Below are 13,791 nucleotides of genomic sequence, written 5' to 3'. Positions count from 1 at the left end.
ATACTGGATGTTTTAGGATTTAGCGGTGGGCACTTTAGCGGTTTGCATATCTAGCCTAAGGGCTGGGTATGTGATAACCATACCTGTATTACTGTGTTGAAGTATTAATGCTGTTAAACCTGTAATAGCACTAGAAACGCCCAGACTGCCTATTGCTTGGGATTTGCTATGGCCTGCAACCACCCAATCCATGTTTAAGCATTTAATAAACAGAAGGAACACTATTACTGCTCTGATTCGTTAAAACATATGTGTGATTTTCTTGATTATTAAAAGTGGTCTGGATACGTTGAAAGCCCAGTGCACAAACAATCCACTACAGGAGTCCAAAACATCTCTGTCCTCCTTAAGCGTCTCCCCTGAGTTTAAGAGTGTGCTCAGAGCAATAATAAAGTACGTGCGAATCTGACAACAGGATGGTACTCTGTACCAGGAAGCAGATGCTAAGATGCTAACATTGCTAATACGATGTAAGAAAATTGATTTTGAGATAGTGATAATATTGAAGGCTACAATGTGGCATTTCAGTTGAATTGATGGAAATACCCTTCCTTAAGGCTGGTGGTGAACTACTAGGTTCCTGTTTTGTAGCTTTTATTATCTTTCTTCTACAGTGCCAAGAACATTGGTTTGTTGTGTAAACTGTTTATCTGACCAAACATTTAAATGTCCTAAAACTTCCTGAACTATTAAACACTCAGTAGTACTGCATTTAGAAAGACTAAAAAAAAAACTTCCATTCAATGGCAAGTAACACGGCAAAGACTTTTTCAGTGTCTTCAGATGTTGGAATGGTTTGACAATGTCACACTTTATCAAAAGGGCGTGGAGTCCACACTCCAAAATAATAGTCTATAGTGAATCTCAAACCATTTCAGCATTTGAAGACATCGAAAAAGACTTCTAGTCTAAATGTTTGTCATTGAATTTACAAAGAAGATACAAAGAAAGACATGTAGTCAAATGTTTTGCACTGAATTTACAAAGACACTAGACTTCTAGTTGAAACATTTGTCACCGAATTTACACTGAAGACACAGAGAAAGACTTTAAGTCAAAATGTTTGTCATTGAATTTGTTTATTTTAGTATTTCTAAATGTACAAAAACAACATCAGCCATATAAATATTCTTATACAACTGAACCGATGGAACAGAATCATTTTAAAATCATGTATAGCTCACCTGTCACAACTAAAATATACATAAACTGCACCAAAAAAAAGAGCTTGGTTTTCAATGGGCTGGATGGATACATCAGCAGCTCAAATCAAAGTGATCATTATCCTAAAACTATTCCATAAGGGAGGCTTGGTTTGTGTTCTCAAGAGCATTCCCGTATTCCATAGTCAATCTATCTTAGATTATGCAGTTTTTAGATTAGGTGTTGCATGCAATTCCATCTGCAGATTCGTACTTCAGTGGAATTATAGGACACACCATTGTGAATTATAGTAGACCGGTCTGGGTATGCCCTTGCATTTCTCTAAGTTTATTTAACCTCTGAATTGAAGGTTAAGAGGACAGTCAGCACTATTATTTGAGATTTCACGTGACTCGTCGGATTGTGTTTGTAGCAGTTAAGTGTGAATGCTAAAGTTTGATTGGATGCTTTGATACCGTGAGTGTAAATGCATTTGATACAGTGAATGCACGAAACAGGGTTTAAAATTTACTGACAGGTTGGATCTGGTTGTCCAAATTCTCAGTTTCCTCGTGGTTACTGAGTCACGTTCAGATGCATTTTAAGAAGAAACCGTTTGAACAAGCGCTCAATACCTTGTGTACCTTAAGAGGTTATAGCACAAGAGTACTTTTTTTAAAATGAATTGTAAACTGTAAATGATAAACTTCTGCCTTACTGTACATTTAAATTTGTTATTACAAAAATGATGTCAATTCTTAATTAAGAGCAAGTAGCTTCAAATTGAACTTATTTTTGTTTTTGTTACTGTTTCCTTACCTGTTATGAAAGCTTAATCTGTCGGTCTCTCTATGCAAGTACCAGCACCATCTAGTATATTTCTTTATTGCCAGTAAAACTAAAGTGGTATATCACTGATAGTGCTTTGTTTAACTTTATTACTTTTCAATTTAATAAAAAAAGTGATTTTCTAAGACTTGCATTACACAGAAACAGGTCTTGAAACTAAATGACAATTCAGGATTTGAAGATATTTCAGACACAGTTCTATAGATTAATTAAACAGCTGCATCTTGCACTATTGTTATTGTTTGTCACATGATTGCAGCTCGACCACTGTTTGATCTACATGATTATAAGAATTGGGAAGCAGCGGCAACTTTTATCTATAGCTGTGTCTTTGAAATATCTGCATATTCCAAACTGATTAATAATATTAAACCAAAAATCTTATACATAAGAAAAAAGGGGACCCGTGAAAATGCTAGTGCTAATAAGCACATCTGATGTTTGCAATGTTATTTTTGATTAATTTAATGAAACACCCTCTTCTCTCTCAATTCCTGTGGAGACCAGACAGTTACCAAAGAAATGTGAGAAAACTTGAGTACAGGGGACGTATTTTATTTAAATGTTTTACTTTCGTATGAATCAGCACAATACAATATCCTGTTACTTTAGAGAAGTACTTTACACAGCTGAATCAATTCTGCTTATCAAGCACATGAGGTAAGAATAGGACTATCATGGGAGACATTAGCCATGTGAGATCAGAAACTTCAATTAAATAAATGAGACCTTTTTATCATAAAAACATAAAACAATATTACGAATAAGAGGCCAGTCTAAGCTCATCCGGTTCCTCGTAACTGATTGATCTGTTTGTCAAGTTGGGTGTTAAAGGATCCAAGTGATTCTGCCTCAACAACATGATGAGGTAACCCATTCCAACCCTCACCACTCTCTGTGTGAAGAAGAGTCTCCTTCAGCAACATGTCTAGGTAACCCATTCCAAGCCTCACCACTCTCTGTGTGAAGAAGAGTCTCTTTCAGCAACATGACTAGGTAACCCATTCCATCCCCTCCCCACTCTCTTTGTGAAGAAGAGTCTCCTTCAGCAACATGACTAGGTAACCCATTCCAAGCCTCACCACTCTCTGTGTGAAGAAGAGTCTCTTTCAGCAACATGACTAGGTAACCCATTCCATCCCCTCCCCACTCTCTTTGTGAAGAAGAGTCTCCTTCAGCAACATGACTAGGTAACCCATTCCAAGCCTCACCACTCTCTGTGTGAAGAAGAGTCTCCTTCAGCAACATGACTAGGTAACCCATTCCATCCCCTCACCACTCTCTGTGTGAAGAAGACTCTCCTTCAGCAACGTGACTAGGTAATCCATTCCATCCCCTCACCACTCTCTGTGTGAAGAAGAGTCTCCTTCAGCAACATGACTAGGTAACCCATTCCATCCCCTCACCACTCTCTGTGTGAAGAAGAGTCTCCTTCAGCAACATGACTAGGTAACCCATTCCATCCCCTCCCCACTCTCTTTGTGAAGAAGAGTCTCCTTCAGCAACATGACTAGGTAACCCATTCCATATCCTCACCACTCTCTGTGTGAAGAAGTGTCTCCTTCAGCAACATGACTAGGTAACCCATTCCATCCCCTCACCACTCTCTGTGTGAAGAAGAGTCTCCTTCAGCAACATGACTAGGTAACCCATTCCATCCCCTCACCACTCTCTGTGTGAAGAAGAGTCTCCTTCAGCAACATGACTAGGTAACCCATTCCATCCCCTCACCACTCTGTGTGAAGAAGAGTCTCCTTCAGCAACGTGACTAGGTAACCCATTCCATCCCCTCACCACTCTCTGTGTGAAAAAGAGTCTCCTTCAACAACATGACTAGGTAACATGTTCTTTTTCTATAAAAATCAGGCCAAGACTTGACAGTCTTTGTTGCAACATTGTTGTTCTTAAGTAGGATTTTGTAGACGGACCTCTATCCAGTGTAGCCCATTCCATCCCCTCACCCCTTTCTGTGTGAAGACGCACCTCTATCCAGTGTAGCCCATTCCATCCCCTCACCTCTTTCTGTGTGAAGACGCACCTCTACCCAGTGTAGCCCATTTCATCCCCTCACCCCTCTCTGTGTGAAGACGCACCTCTATCCAGTGTAGCCCATTCCATCCCCTCACCCCTCTCTGTGTGAAGAAGCACCTCTATCCAGTGTAGCCCATTCCATCCCCTTACCCCTTTCTGTGTGAAGACGCACCTCTACCCAGTGTAACCCATTCCATCCCCTCACCCCTCTCTGTGTGAAGACGCACCTCTACCCAGTGTAGCCCATTCCATCCCCTCACCCCTTTCTGTGTGAAGACGCACCTCTACCCAGTGTAGCCCATTCCATCCCCTCACCCCTTTCTGTGTGAAGACGCACCTCTACCCAATGTAGCCCATTCCATCCCCTCACCCCTCTCTGTGTGAAGACGCATCTCTTTAACATAAGAATGCTACATTATAAAAGTAAACAAAATAAGCTCTACAGAACAATAAAACCTGTAAATAAGCTTTGGGTAAAACTATTATAGATCATATCCATTGTTATGATTAGTTTTCAACACATTGACCATACTGCAGTAAATACTACCAACACCTTTAGGCACAAATACATGTCTTTCAGCACCAAGGAGTTACAATACCCTAGGATAAATAAATAAACAGTACTAAAAAAAAACAAGCAAACACTATTTATTTTTCCTAGACCTGTGTAGTGCTGTACAGGTCTGCAGTGATGAAGTACTTAAAACAAAACAATTCGCCTTGGGCGCGTTGATGCAAAGCGATGGAAAATCAGATCTCGGTTAAGATCTTTGACCTGTTCTTTTTCTATAAAAATCAGGCCAAGACTTGACAGTCTTTGTTGCAACATTGTTGTTCTTAAGTAGGATTTTACTTTCCTTAATGCAGAAAAGGAGTGTTCACAACTTACACTAAATGGAAATGTCAATGTTAGCCTAAGTCATTTCCAGAGATTTGGTAAGCTGACTGCACTCAGGAAACTCAATGTTTGTAAACGTGAGGGCACTGCCTGCATGTCTAGAAATGGCTGCTTGAGCAACTGTTACCTTTGCCTTTAGAAGGCTCTTGCTGATTAGAGGAGAAACCTCAAAATGGAGCGAGGTAACCAGTGGAGTGCCACAGGGATCAGTATTAGGTCCTCTGCTAATCTACATTAATGATTTAGATTCTGGTATAGTAAGCAAACTTGTTAAATTTGCAGACGACACAAAAATAGGAGGTGCAAAGGTCATTCAAAATGATCTAGACAGCATTCAGAACTGGGCAGACACATGGTAAATGACATTTAATAGAGAAAAGTGTAAGGTACTGCACGCAGGCAATAAAAATGTGCATTATAAATATCATATGGGAGATACTGAAATTGAAGAAGGAATCTATGAAAAAGACCTAGGAATTTATGTTGACTCAGAAATGTCTTCATCTAGACAATGTGGGGAAGCTATAAACAAGGCCAATAAGATGCTCGGATATATTGTGAGAAGTGTTGAATTTAAATCAAGGGAAGTAATGTTAAAACTTTACAATACATTATTAAGACCTCATCTAGAATATTGTGTTCAGTTCTGGTCACCTCGTTACAAAAAGGCTATTGCTGCTCTAGAAAGAGTGCAAAGAAGAGCGACCAAAATTATTCTGGGTGTAAAAGGCATGTCGTATGCAGACAGGCTGAAAGAATTGAATCTATTCAGTCTTGAAGAAAGACTACGCTGCGATCTGATTCAAGCATTCTAAATCCTAAAAGGTATTGACAATGTTGACCCAGGGGACTTTTTCGACCTGAAAAAAGAAACAAGGACCAGGGATCACAAATGGAGATTAGATTAAGAACAGAAAATAGGAGGCACTTTTTTACACAGAGAATTGTGAGGGTCTGGAACCAACTCCCCAGTAATGTTGTTGAAGCTGACACCCTGGGATCCTTCAAGAAGCTGCTTGATGAGATTCTGGGATCAATAAGCTACTAACAACCAAACAAGCAAGATGGGCCGAATGGTCTCCTCTCGTTTGTAAACTTTCTTATGTTCTTATGTTCTTATATATAGAAAGGGCATCACCATATTTTTCAACAGAAATTTCATGACTGTCTAAGAAATTACTAGAAACAGGGGTTAATGCTTGCATACCTCATAGTAAGTCACTAGTTTCATCAGTGAAACGTCTTCCTAATTCATGTGTGAAACAATCGATTACAGTGAAATACAACTATTGCATCATTAAACAACTTTTTGGGTCTCTGCTCGGTTCATCATGTTTCCCTGTTTGTGTAAAGAAACCCTTGTCACACTCTTCTCTTACATTTTCTTTTGTTAAGAGGAAGTTCTAAAGAAATACTACAGTCATTGCACAAATCTGCAACTTGTGTCGTCCCATGACGTTTCTGATCTTTTGTGACTAAATGCTTGCTTTAATCATTTACTAGCTGTATGGCATTGGGAAGATCAAGTGGAGGATTCTGCAATAGATCACTGACTATTTTACTGATACCCAGAAGAGATTCAAATGGGAAAAAAACTAGCAACAAAGTTAACTGTCAACACATTCATTAGAAATCCCTCAGCTTCTGTGGAGTTGTTGCTGTCCCCTTCTGTGGAGTTGTTGCTGTCCTCTTCTGTGGAGTTGTTGCTGTCCCCTTCTGTGGAGTTGTTGCAAGTCCATCTTAAGAACATAAGAAAGTTTACAAAGGAGAGGATGCCATTCAGCCCATCTTGCTCGTTTGGATGTTAGTAGCTTATTGATCTTGTTTCTGAAATGCGTGGAAGTTCTCTAACTTTAAAATGTTGTGTCTGTTGCAATGTCATAAATGTTTGATGTACTGAAGGCTGGCTGATAAACACATACAACCGCTCATACAAATTAAAAAAATCTCTAGCCACTTTGACATCCTTCACTGTATCAACTAGAGCAAGGTTAGGTCTATGTGCCTGGCAATGAATGTAAACTGCATGAGGATGAGCCTGGGCCAGCCTGGCCTGTCCTCCATTACACTTGCCCCATCATTGCACTGTGCTCTACAGTTGCTTTGTCCAGTCCAAGGCTGTGAAGACTATTGCTAGTAAGCTTACACAGAGAGTCTGCAGTGAGATCTTTGGCATGCTGTAAGAACAGAATTTTTTCTTTGACTTTTAGTTGTTCATCAGCAAAGCATACACATATACAAAACTGTTCTTTTTTTATAACCATCTCTAATCTCATCAGCCACAACGTCAAAAAACTCTTTCCTGACACTATCAGCAATTCCTTCAATCAGTACAGAGGCTCTAGCTTCAGTTAAATCGTTCTGTATTTCTTTGCTGGTATATTTCCACTTGCTACTTTTGAAGCTAAACAAGAATCCTACTTGGCTAAAAGTTCAATCAGTTCTAAAAAATGACCTTTATTTGAAGAATCATGCACCTCTTCATGCTCTCTTAATGCTAACCCTGGCTGGACAAATATATTACAGCATCCAAAATGTTAGCAAGGTGCTTCCTATTTTCTACCAGATTGGTGTGCAGTAGATAACTTTGCTGCAACTGACCCATGTTTTGAACTACATTTAAAGTTCTCCCAAAGTGAAGCAGCAGCTTTATGGACTGCTGTATTTGCATGGGCTGTCAATTTAGATTTTGCATGTTTACATTTTCTGAATCCACTAACTACAAAGCATGGTTCTACAGAACCACTTTTTGCAACAAAATGACGGCAACAGAAACAAAATGCAGCATCCACTTTAATGATGTATTCAACCCATGGAAACGCACTATACCAGTTACTGCAGAAAGAGCGATTCTGACAACCACTTTTCATTGTAGGTTGCTTTGGTCCATCCATCTCCATTCCTAGGTCTTATGGACGACCATTACTGACTGAGCTACAGGTAGTGGACAAAAAAATGGAAACACCAATGTAAAGTCACTTAATAGGGCATTGGGCCACTATGGTATCCTGCTCTGTGGAGTTCTCGACGGACCATTTTTGATGAAACCGGCTGCTCACGCCTCAGGTTGAAATTTGCAGTCAATTGATCTGCAGTTGCTCGACAGTTTTGCCTTGCACTTCGAATTAATGCACGGATATCACGATACTGGAGTATGCGCTTCCGCCCACTGTTGCCCTTTGCTGATGATGTCTTTCCCGCGGAGTTCCATGCTGACATCACCTTAGACACCGTTGCTCATGAAGCATCAGCAAGTTGAGCTGTCTTGGTCGCTGAAAGCTCCTGCTAAACGCGCCCCAACAATCACCCCTCTTTCAAAGTCACTGAGGTCTCCTCTTGCAGCCATGCTAGCCATAATTATAGGCAACCAGGCCTGTTCAGCATTTTTATACATGACCCTAAGCATGCTGGGATGTTATTTGCTTAATTAACGCATGAGCCACACCTGTGTGGAAGCCCTTGCTTTCAATATACTTGGTGTCCCTCATTTACCCAGGTGTTTCCATTTTATTGTCCACTACCTGTACACCTGAAGACATTCTGCACTGAGGGGTCCTCTTCACCTACTGTAGCTAATGGCTCATCATTGCTGTGTCCTGCCTGTTCTAAAGTCACAGTCATTTCCTTAGTACTACCTTCATGCTGTCCCTTTGCAAGAAAAACAACGGTGCAAAGTTCTTTGCTTCTGCGTTTTCAATTGAGATGCAATGTACTATGCTACTGCCTTATAATAATAATAATAATAATAATAATAATAATAATAATAATAATAATAATAATAGAATAGCTTTGTATGATTTCCCTACAGTACATGGTTAAAAACGGCCATCTACTACTGTTACACAATGTTAAAAAAGTTTTACTTAAGTACAATGCATTTTACACACATCGTTAACACATCTGATTTGTTACTTAAACAAATGGAGATTAGATAATGGGGCATTCAGAACAGAAAATAGAAGGCACTTTTTTACACAGATAATTGTGAGGGTCTGGAACCAACTCCCCAGTAATGTTGATGAAGCTGACACCCTGGGATCCTTCAAGAAGCTGCTTGATGAGATTCTGGGATCAATAAGCTACTACCAACCAAACAAGCAAGATGGGCCGAATGGTCTCCTCTCGTTTGTAAACTTTCTTATGTTCTAAAATAGAAACAACATACTATGATAAAAAAATCCCTACAAGAAACTTCAGTAATAATATAAAAATCCATTTCACTAAGCCTCTAACCAATCAGAAATTATTTTTTGATGGCGGCGCTGATCATGAAAACACATGGCATCATAATAATCGTCAGACCCTTTGCTATTTAGAAAGGTACAAATACTTATATATATACAGTGCCAATTCTCTCATATTACTGAATTACAAATGGTACATTGAAATTTCATTCTGTTTGATATTTTATTTTAAAACACTGAAACTCAAAATCAATTATTGTACGGTGACATTGGTTTTATGTTGGAAAATATTTTTAAGAAAAATAAAAAACTGAAATATCTTGCTTGCATAAGTATTCAACCCCCACACATTAATATTTGGTAGAGCCACCTTTCGCTGAAATAACAGCTTTAAGTCTTTTGGGGTAAGTATGTACCAGCTGTGCACACAGTGTCGGAGTGATTTTGGCCCATTCTTCTTGGCAGATTTGCTCCAGGTTGTTCAGGTTGGTTGGACGACGCTTGTGGACCGCAATTTTCAAATAGTACCACAGATTCTCAATGGGATTGAGATCAGGACTTTGACTGGGCCACTGTAGGACATTCACCTTTTTGTTCTTGAGCCACTCCAATGTTGCTTTGGCCTTGTGCTTGGGATCATTGTCCTGCTGAAAGGTGAATTTCCTCCCAAGCTTCAGTTTTTTGGCGGACTGAAGCAGGTTCTCTTGCAGTATTTCCCTGTATTTTGCTCCATCCATTCTTCCTTCAATTTTAACAAGATGCCCAGTCCTTGCTGATGAGAAGCATCCCCACAGCATGATGCTGCCACCACCATACTTCACTGTAGGGATGGTGTGTCTTGAGGCATGGGCAGTGTTAGGTTTGCGCCACACATAGCGCTTTGAGTTTTGGCCAAAAAGCTCTATCTTGGTCTCATCTGACCACAAAACCTTTTCCCACATCGCAGCTGGGTCACTCTCATGCTTTCTGGCAAACTCCAGACGTGCTTTCAGATGGTACTTTTTGAGTAACGGCTTCTATCTTGCCACCCTCTCATACAGGCCAGTGTTCTGCAGAGCTCTTGATATGGTTGACTGGTGCACCATTACTCCACTCCCAGCAGTGCCTGGGTGGTGTGATGCAGCTTCCACTTCCTGATCCAACTGTGCTCACTGGGATATCCAAACACTTGGATATTATTTTGTACCCTTTCCCTAATCTATGCATTTTTATTACTTTATCTCTAACTTCTGTAGAATGCTCTTTGGTCTTCATTTTCCTTCAGATTCACAGCCTGACCAATGATCCTTCAACAGTGGGGTTTTTATCCAGAAAATGTGACAGCAACTTTAATGGTTCACAGGTGGAGGTCAATGGTAAGGTAATTGTGTCCTCGTTAAGGCAATTTCTTTCATCGGTGTAAACTGGGAGCTTCCACAGCACAGGGGTTGAATACTTATGCAAGCAAGATACTTCAGTTTTTTATTTTTCTTAAAAATATTTTCCAACATAAAACCAATGTCACCTTTGACTGGGCCACCATAATGTCACCATATCACCATTGATTTTGAGTTTCAGTGTTTTAAAATAAAATATCAAACAGAACGAAATTTCAATGTACCATTTGTAATTCAGTAATGTAGCTATCTACACAATCTTGAGCCTCCCCAAGCCTTATGGCAGAACCTCCCAACATGTTTACTGAGTGTAATGAATGTTAAAATATAGGTAACATCATTAATTTGCAGTCGGTGTGATACCTCGAAAAAAATGCGCTGAGCCAATAAAGGCCCATGTAGAACACACGCGTGGTTGTACAGGAGTTCAAAGTAACAGTTAAAATGGATGGATATTTTTTAATGCCTACCCCATTACCATTAATGATTGTACATTATTAAATCAAGATTACTCATGACTTGAAGGTAATGTTGCATTTTACTTCCTGTAAATACATTTTACTCTCTCAGTGTTAAATTAGAGGGTGTTACTCCCAGATGCAAAACTTTATTTGGAGCGCTGGCAGTGACACTTGGTGCTTTCCTTACTGAGTTAGGAATATATGGTATTAAAAGATAATTTAAATAAAATCTATCCTGAATGGGACTGGAAGCCAGTGCAGAGATGGTACAGGAGTGACGCGATTTAGTCTCTTAGTCCCGGTTAAGATTCTAGGTGCAACATTTTGTAGAAGTTGCAGTTGAGATATAAGATTGCTATGAGTACCAGAGAATAGGGAATTACAATTCATGAGAAGGAAGTCAGTAGTTACAGAATCTTTCCTTTCTGTACTTCCTGTCATGTACAATATGTCTCAATTGCTTACTGCGTGCAAATTGCCTTGCAAATATCCTACTTTGAAAGTAAATGCCTCATAAACTTTAAATTTGAAATATAGCAACATGCATAACATTTGTTCTTGATTTCTTTTAGTCATAAACATACACAAACACACAGCAGTCATTGACTTGGTTTACATGCAGTTAGAAACTCCACATTCTATCTCCATTGTCATGACAATGTGACGCAGCAGCACATATCACACACACACTCCTCACACTATAGGAAGTGTAAGGCCAAAGCATTGCCATCTTATGCTAAAATATGTGCAAATGGACCAAAATGTGTTTTTTTTGCATGACAATAAGTTCAACAGCTGTACCATATGAGACTTCAGCAGTGAGAGCCCATTTGTGATGTAAACTCACGCAACTTGCTACTATAACTAGGGCTGGGACAAATATCCGAATACTCAAGCGAATATTCTTTGACATGTATTCGGATACAAAAATCAGATGTTCGTATTCGCTAGAAATTACAAAAATACCTTGCACTTATTTACACCTCACCAGAAGTTGCGCGACAGTTTCAAAAATGGCAAATGAATAGAGTAATATGTGAGATTAAAATATTAAACAAAAACAAAAAAACAAATGCAGGATCAACACAGCAGCTCTTGAGCCTCTGTTTAAAAGTTTTAAACAGCAAAAAGTAAACAAACCAGATTATGCGCGCACGCATAGTGATCTCTATGGAAAGCCATCTGGGACAAAAATGCACAGTGCTGCTTTAGAGCAAACTAGAATCTCATGGGGCAGAAAAAAAGGCAAGTACGCCATTCTGATCCTGAGCAAGTCACTTAACCTCCTTGTGCTCTGTCTTTCGGGTTAGACGTAATTGTAAGTGACTCTGCAGCTGATGCATAGTTCACACACCCTAGTCTCTGTAAGTCACCTCGGATAAAGGCACCTGCTAAATAAACAAATAATAATAATAATAATAATAATAATAATAATAATAATAATAATAATGATAATAATAATTCTGAAATGCCTCACTTAAACAGTGCCCAACGTGCTGGAAATGTTGTATAGTGAATTATATAAATTGTATATATTATATATTTATTGTAGCGACTTTCTGTTATATGGAATATAATAAACGAGAACCAAAAGGTAATTTTTTCCCCCTTCATTTTACAACGCCATTTCCACGTTTGTTTTAAAGTTACATTTCAGTTTTTGTTTGCTTGTTTAGCTACAGAAAGTCACAAGTAAACCTCATGTTATTACTTCATGAAAACGTGTCGATGGCCCTTGTTTACCGCGAAGAAACGGCAATGGATGAAAAAAAAAGTAAATAAATATAATAAAATGCGGCGTCAACTTTATGTACTATTTATTTCGGGAATAAACAAAACAACGTTTAACTTGAACTGCTATTTGGCATCCGTTGTTTTGTAGTTAATTCACTGGGGTAAAGTAAGGCCTACACAATATTCTTAGTGATGGAACCCCGCTTCCATGTGTTGGGCCTTCGAAGAGGTGGAGCCCCTCTCTTTTTACATTTCATCTTGTCGCAGGTGACGCTGATAAAAAGATAAAAGCGCTGCATCTTTTATTATATTTAAAAACCCAGTGAGGATGCATGGCTGATCAGCTACTGATTATTTAACTAGCTGACAGTCATGCATCCTTACCAAACGCGTGCAGACTCTGGCCGAGGGATAATAAGATAATTAACTACTAGTTAATCCCTCGGCCAGAGTATATAAACCTGCAGCTCTCTGCACTCATGGTTGAGTGTACAGAGGAGAGTACGGGGAGCGGAGAGAGCGAGTCACATTTAAAAAAACAATTGCTAAAACATGCTGGATTATCCAGCACGACACTTACTTGTTTGTTTGTTTATTCGTTTGGCCCTCGTGCCCTTTTGTTTTGTGTTTCGTTAAAATCATTTGTTTGTTTATTAAATACGCTGAGTGCACTAGCATTCAGCTTCACCCGCCCATCCACTGTTTTGGTGTCAGTTACTTCCTGGTCCGTGACGTCATCCACCTCACCACTGCGAGCCAGACTGTCACAAGTGCATACCTTGCAAAATGACCCTGTGTGAACAAAAGGAAATATATAGAAATAATATGTACAGCTAAACGTGTCCAAGTATATTATAGGAATGAAGTCAGACCATGGAAATCCACACCTGTGATGCTAAACTTTGGATCAAGGGACTTCTTGTGGAACCAACTAGAGCTGAACCTGGTACAGAAGCTGAATCCTGCTGGGAACGGGCAGATATGCTGGACATGGACTAGGCAATTTCAAATATGGAATGTACTTTGATATAAAAAATAAAGGGTTAGAGGTTTTTTGAAGGAAGGATAAAGAGAGAGTATCCTTGTATTGTCAGTAGACGGCTCCCTTGCTCCAT

The 13,791-nt window shown here is 39.3% G+C and overlaps 1 long non-coding RNA gene across 1 annotated transcript in view; it reads right to left on the bottom strand.

Moving 5' to 3' along the window:
* The window catches only part of LOC131704989 (uncharacterized), a 28,399-nt gene extending 14,934 nt beyond the window's left edge, over positions 1–13,465 (bottom strand). Inside the window, exon 1 of the long non-coding RNA XR_009310108.1 lies at positions 13,257–13,465. This is a non-coding gene — a long non-coding RNA (uncharacterized LOC131704989). The remainder of the gene's footprint in view (positions 1–13,256) is intronic.
* Positions 13,466–13,791: the final 326 nt, after the last annotated feature.

The sequence above is a fragment of the Acipenser ruthenus genome, chromosome 34 (assembly GCF_902713425.1).
Source record: "Acipenser ruthenus chromosome 34, fAciRut3.2 maternal haplotype, whole genome shotgun sequence".
Taxonomy (NCBI): Eukaryota; Metazoa; Chordata; class Actinopteri; order Acipenseriformes; family Acipenseridae; genus Acipenser; species Acipenser ruthenus.
Note: the sequence above shows the minus strand (reverse complement) of the source record. Positions and strands in the feature narration are given on the sequence as shown.